Raw genomic sequence first — 7001 nt, 5'->3', positions numbered from 1 at the left:
AATGAATACCACAACAATGCCAACAATTATTCTAGCAATACTTCGATATCAAATTCAATTCACACAATATTTCGAGCAACTCAAACAAGGCTCCAACTCACCCGAAATTGCCTCCCAACCCGAGAGCTACACCAAACATATTCTTTTCCTCAAAATTCATAACTTACACCATCACCCCACACCTTAACAATACAATTCTCCTAAATACAAAAATTTTATAAAATTCACATAAATTTCCAAATCATCCCATAACCAACATAACATTATTTTAAGTCATTAAACTTACACTTCTCGTTATAGAATCCACAACGATGGCATCTAAAATGTCAAACAACATCAAGTTACCATAACTTTCCAAACCCTATTCCATTCGGTCACAACACAATCCATAGGTTTTCACGAATTTCCATTCTTTTCTACACATTACAACACATTACAACAACACATAATCATGCTAAATACATTAAATTCGCTATTCCTACACATTACACCCAACACACGGCCAAACTTGAACATGCAATACTTCATGAATTTCCATCATTTCCACATTCAACAACATGCACAAACCATTTATAACATATAAAAGAGATGAAACCTTACTTTTTTTTTCTTCAACTTCCGACTTGGTTTAGGGTTGGTATATGACATCAAAAAGTCTTCTACTTGCTTCAAAAATTACTCCATGTTGATGAGGACCTTCCATTTGGGGGAAATACTAGAAGAAAATAATTTATTTTGATCAATTTCCATGGCTCCATTTGTCCACCCTTGGCCGAAATTGGCCCTTTGTTTTTCTTCCAAAGTGTCTTTTTTTTTTCTTTGTTTCTTCAACTCTCCAAATTGATGAATTAGTCCTCTCCCTTTTATATATATATATAGTCTCCTCCAATCTTATGTGGCCACCTATCCATCTCTAGATTCTTCTTAATTTGGTGGAAAAGATGACTTATTTGTCATTTTTTTTTCTAGAGTTTTCTTGAAATTTTAACAAAGAAGACTAATGTCTTCTTTGGCAAGCTTTGCCCCTTATGTTGTTATAATTTACCATTAACCCTTATTAATTAATAAAAATGTGGGCATATAGGGGCATGCCACACGGCCAAGGGCCCTTCAAGAACATTCTTGATATTTTTTGTGAAATTCCCATTTTTCCCTTAGTCCTTCGCAATATTTTCCATGAACCCTTTTCGCGAATTTTCTTTTTTACCCTTAGTCTTCCTCACTATTTCCATACTACCAATGTTCGTAAATAATATTCACAACAACTTATACATTATAATAAATTTTGGAAAATGGTCATTCCCTTTACTTCGTCACGACTACTTTGGGATATCCGAACGTACGAAATACGGGATATAACATCCTCCCCCCCTTTAGAACATTCGTCCTCGAATGTTCAACTGGTCTTATGGAGTGTCCTAATATTTCGGGAGTGTCCCTTTGTAGTCGTCCTTTCCTTCATGCTCACTCCTTATCCTTTACCTCATTCCTTTTATAATCGAACTTCTCGATTTTTACATGAATCTTCTTCCCGTGTCGTGGATTTTCTACTTTGTTGGGCCAACGTATTATCCTTGTCTTTCTCAAATCATCTCTTTTCTGTTACTATTTCGTGACCATATCTTAACAAAAGCCACACCTTTTGATTCTTACTACAACTCTTCTTTAGTCTCTTTTTGTATCTCTTGATACATGTATACTTGTCCTTGGCTTCATGTGCTAGTGCTCATTTCGTTCATCGTTATTCCTCGTAAGCCTAATATGGCCTCCCCCCCTTTAAGGGGTTCCTTATATGCCAATAGTCCTTTATGAAGTCTGCATTTATACCTTTATCCCTTATTCGTCCTTTCACTTGCTTAGCTCACTTGCCCGTAATTCTTTCTTAACTACATGTTCGTATTGTAGCTGTGTGCCCATATTTCTTAAACGTTCCGTTACTCTCTTAAACCTCTAAGCATAGTACTATGGCTACATACTTATCCTTTTACAGATCTTTTACCTTAACACCATCACCATCCTGAGCATTCCTTCTCTTACTTCACATTCCTCTACCCTGGTCACCATTCTCTTAGACCTAATTGTTGAAATCAACTCTCAACCTCTCCACATTTCTCCTTGTTTCCTTTTACCTCACTCTACCTCGTCTCACATGCCTTCTTGAATCTTCATCCTAGTGGTCTCGTACTTTTACCATTAATTTCTCGCGGGGGTTTCACTTACTAAGGTTTTCTTAACATTCCCCTTCTCCGACATTTAAGCTTCCTATCTTCCATTTACTCACACTCTCTTTCTTTTCCGAGTATCGTTATATTGGAATTTCCGACCTCAACCTATAGTAAAATAATAACAGTTCACTCCCCGCACTTGTACCATTTATTCTTGTTGTCACTCGTACTTCGGCACCTTTGCGTAATCAATACCTTTCCTCCCGTAGTCTCGGTTTTTGGGGCTCGCACGCCACCGATACAGTCGTGTGCGAGATATCTTACACATTCATATATACATACATATTCACTATCAACTGGTTCACAAAATACTTCCAAGCGCTGTTCAAGCCTATCCTAATTCCAGGGCTATGATGCATTTTCTGTCTCTTTACCGAGCTAGTCTGCCTTGTTTCACGCGTCTTCTTATGGTCTCCCGTCATCTCATATACCGTAGTTTCACTTAGGCTATTCTAGTTTTCCATTTGTCTTTTATGTCAGAATATGTAAAATTCCTTATAAACTTCCCAGGGGGTCACCCATCATGGAACTGCTCCCACCTGAGCACGCTTAACCCAAAAGCTTCACTGAAATTCGGTGCCTTAATGCCGATATTTTCGCGTCAACTTCCTTACATGACCTTTATTGCATGCTCTGGAGCAAGTCAAAGTCTTACAGTTCCCAAAACATTTTCGTAACACGTCCCTTCTTTTGTAATTACCGTTTTACCCTTTTGGTTCCCGATGTTCACCTTCCGCCTGTGTGTACGACTACCTCTTGTCTTGGGCTTCCAGATTCCCGATGGTAGCGACCTTACCTTTGTTGCCACGGCCAAATCCATAACCTTTCTGAACCAACGCATTTCACTTATTACCTATTCACAGTATTTCTTTCCCATACTTCTTCCTGTGGGGCGTACCCGTTCTGGCAGAACCTTCTTTACTGTTCCTATTATTCAAAACCTGTATGCGGCCAATGTCATCAAGGCCTCACAGAACGTACGACTATATGGCACATCCCCGCCATCCATTACTTCCAGTTCAGGTAACAAAACAATCACGTCGGGACTTACCTTTATAAGTTTCCGCAGCCTTGCTCATTTTCTTTCGTCATACATATAGCTCATATAGGGAAATCTTATTCCTTATGACTTGGCTCTATCGTACGATCTAAGACAGAAAGAAGGTCAATATTTCCTAGATGCCCCGCAGCCTCCTGTTTATAAATGTGGCCGGCTTCACACTCATAAACAGGACTCTACCGGACACGACTTTGCAGACAACCCCTTAGACCGACCTGCTCTGATACCACTTTGTCACACCCCGACTTTACTAGGGTGTGATGGGCACCCGACCCCATATCTGAAGCTGAGCGAACCCGCTGACTTTTGTTACATACTTAACTTTCTTAGACTCTTATATCAATAAAAATGGAAAACATAGTAAAACTTTCAAGAGATTTTTTTTTCCATCGTACTCAAGTCAAACAGAATCTGCAATCACATGGACTTTATGATACAACATATTATCGACACTCTATACCCACGACTCTGTCTGCAAAGTCTCTAACATCAAACAAACATCGTGGCTCAGACACTCTGACTCGGCAGCACTCCAGAACAAGTGGAGCCTGCCAACTCCGCTGGAACATCTTCTATGATAGCTGTGGCTCATCTGGTGTACCTGCGCGGCATGAACGCAGCCCCCGAAGAAGAGGGGTCAGTACGAGTAATGTACTGAGTATGTAAGGCATGAATAGTGACATAATAAAGGAATATACCGTATGATTAATAACAGAATAGACATATGGAGATTATCTTGGACAGAAGTAACCTGTACATATGAATGCCTTTCAGGCAGATGCCATGCATGCTTAGTCCCTTTTTCAGAAAAACAGTACTTCTTACTTACATGTACATAAAATAGAACATTTCAGAAAACGGTATCCTTTATTCACATTTACAGACGCCGAGTACATCGGCTCTCCCACCCCCCTCCCCAACAGTGTCCCAACATATTATATATAAATATATATATCACATATACAGACGCCGTATCCGGCTCTCCCATATCCCGCGTCCGGGCATCCCACGTAATCAGGTGGTGATATAACAGTGGCCCTTCCCCTTTTTCCCCATATACATATACATATACATATTCACATTCATATACATATGTCATACCATTGGCATGCATGAGAGCTCAAAGAAAGTCATGTGTCCATCGGAGTGACGGAAGGTCGGTAGCCTCCGATTACATTATGGAACAACCATAGTCGCTTTGTCTCACCTTGAAGGAACGAGTATTGTGAGGCGAGACTACCAATGAAAAGTGTCATTATGAGGAAAACATCAAATAGGGTCATAGGGTACAGTTTCATATACCTAGGACCTTTAGAGCAGTCATTACCTGTAATAGAGTTGAGATATCAAGAATTAATTTAACGTTTCCATATTTTCCTTTTCATAGCAGAACATTTTGCCAACACATCTACCGTAGGCATTTTCTCGTCTTGGACTACATCGTTATCATTATAAGATCATATTCATCGTCTTAGTCATGGAATCATCTTTGTCATACTTATCATAGGCATATTCCCTTTCTTAACATCATCATTATCATTGTCATCATAGAAGTATCCTCGTTAGCATAGTTAGAGTACTTGTCACTCGGTGAACGGGATAAGGATCAAAAGTTTTCTTTGGATTCTGCTTCAAAATAGATCAAACGGAAGAATAAGGAAAATCCGGGGACCATGGGCCCACCTCGGGTCAAATGAGGTGGCGTACCAAATTTACATATGTTACATGTCATGGCGTTACTTGTGAGGGTTTTAGGGTAGTCGGGTCCTATTTATGCGGGTTCTAGAGGTTTAAGAAATTCTTCCAACATTTTGCACACTTTTTAGTTCAATTCTACTGATTGAAAAAGAGAAAACTTTAGGCGCGGATTCCGGAGGGTAGAGTTATTCCCGAGGCTCATATCCAACATATTCCGTCTAAGACATGCCATAGAAAGAAGGGTGAAGCCTTACATACCTTTTCTGCTTCTTATGCGACTCCAAATTCACGTTCCAAATCCGCCAAAATCTACAAATTGGTCATGTTTACCAAAACTTGATTAAAACCTTTAGAAGTTGATTCTTTAAAGTAACACTTTGTCTGCCGAAATTTCGGCAGCATTTCCCCTGTAAATGCACCATCCCCGAGAATACGGCTCGGCCCCAAATCAACAACAACAATCCGGAAATTTGACCCGGCCATAATATCAACAACAATATTACCCATCATAATAGCAATATCGACAAGTAATTCAAAACATCCAAACCAACACCCAACCTTACCCGAAACCTTTCAACTTAATGAATACAACAACAATGCCAACAATTATTATAGCAATACTTCGATATCAAATTCAATTCACACAATATTTCGAGCAAATCAAACAAGGCTCCAACTCACCCGAAATTGCCTCCCAACCCGAGAGCTACACCAAACACATTCTTTTCCTCAAAATTCATAACTTACGCCATCACCCCACACCTTAACAATACAATTCTCCTAAATACAAAAATTTTATAAAATTCACATAAATTTCCAAATCATCCCATAACCAACATAACATTATTTTAAGTCATTAAACTTACACTTCTCGTTATAGAATCCATAACGATGGCATCTAAAATGTCAAACAACATCAAGTTACCATAACTTTCCAAAACCTATTCCATTCGGCCACAACACAATCCAAAGGTTTTCATGAATTTCCATTCTTTTCTACACATTACAACAACACATAATCATGCTAAATACATTAAATTCGCTATTCTTACACATTACACCCAACACACGGCCAAACTTGAACATGCAATACTTCATGAATTTCCATCATTTCCACCTTCAACAACATGCACCAACCATTTATAACATATAAAAGAGATGAAACCTTACCTTTTTTTTCTTCAACTTACCACTTGGTTTAGGGTTGGTATATGACATCAAAAAGTCTTCTACTTGCTTCAACAATTACTCCATGTTGATGAGGACCTTCCATTTGGGGGAAATACTAGAAGAAAATAATTTATATTGATCAATTTCCATGGCTCCATTTGGCCACCCTTGGCCGAAATTGGCCCTTTGTTTTTCTTCCAAAGTGTCTTCTTTTTTTCTTTGTTTCTTCAACTCTCCAAATTGATCAATTAGTCCTCTCCCTTTTATATATATATATATAGTCTCCTCCAATCTTATGTGGCCACCTATCCATCTCTATATTCTTCTTAATTTGGTGGCAAAGATGACTTATTTGTCATTTTGTTTTCTAGAGTTTTCTTGAAATTTTAACAAAGAAGACTAATGACTTCTTTGGCAAGCTTTGCCACTTATGTTGTTATAATTTACCATTAACCCTTATTAATTAATAAAAATGTGGGCATATTGGGGCATGCCACACGGCCAAGGGCCCTTCAAGAACATTCTTGATATTTTTTGTGAAATTCCCATTTTGCCCTTAGTCCTTCGCAATATTTTCCATGAACCCTTTTCGCGAATTTTCTTTTTTACCCTTAGTCTTCCTCACTATTTCCATACTACCAATGTTCGTAAATAATATTCACAACAACTTATACATTATAATAAATTTTGGAAAATGGTCATTCCCTTTACTTCGTCAGGACTACTTTGGGATATCCGAACGTACGAAATACGAGATATAACAATCTAACCCACACTACGTATCTACGAGCCTCTACTAACATACTGTATATACATGGACGGAACAAGACTCCGTCGTGCCAAAAATA

Source organism: Lycium barbarum, chromosome 9 (genome assembly GCF_019175385.1).
Source record: "Lycium barbarum isolate Lr01 chromosome 9, ASM1917538v2, whole genome shotgun sequence".
In the NCBI taxonomy this organism is placed as follows: Eukaryota; Viridiplantae; Streptophyta; class Magnoliopsida; order Solanales; family Solanaceae; genus Lycium; species Lycium barbarum.
The sequence above is the reverse complement of the archived record's forward strand: the minus strand, read 5'-3'. Positions refer to the sequence as shown.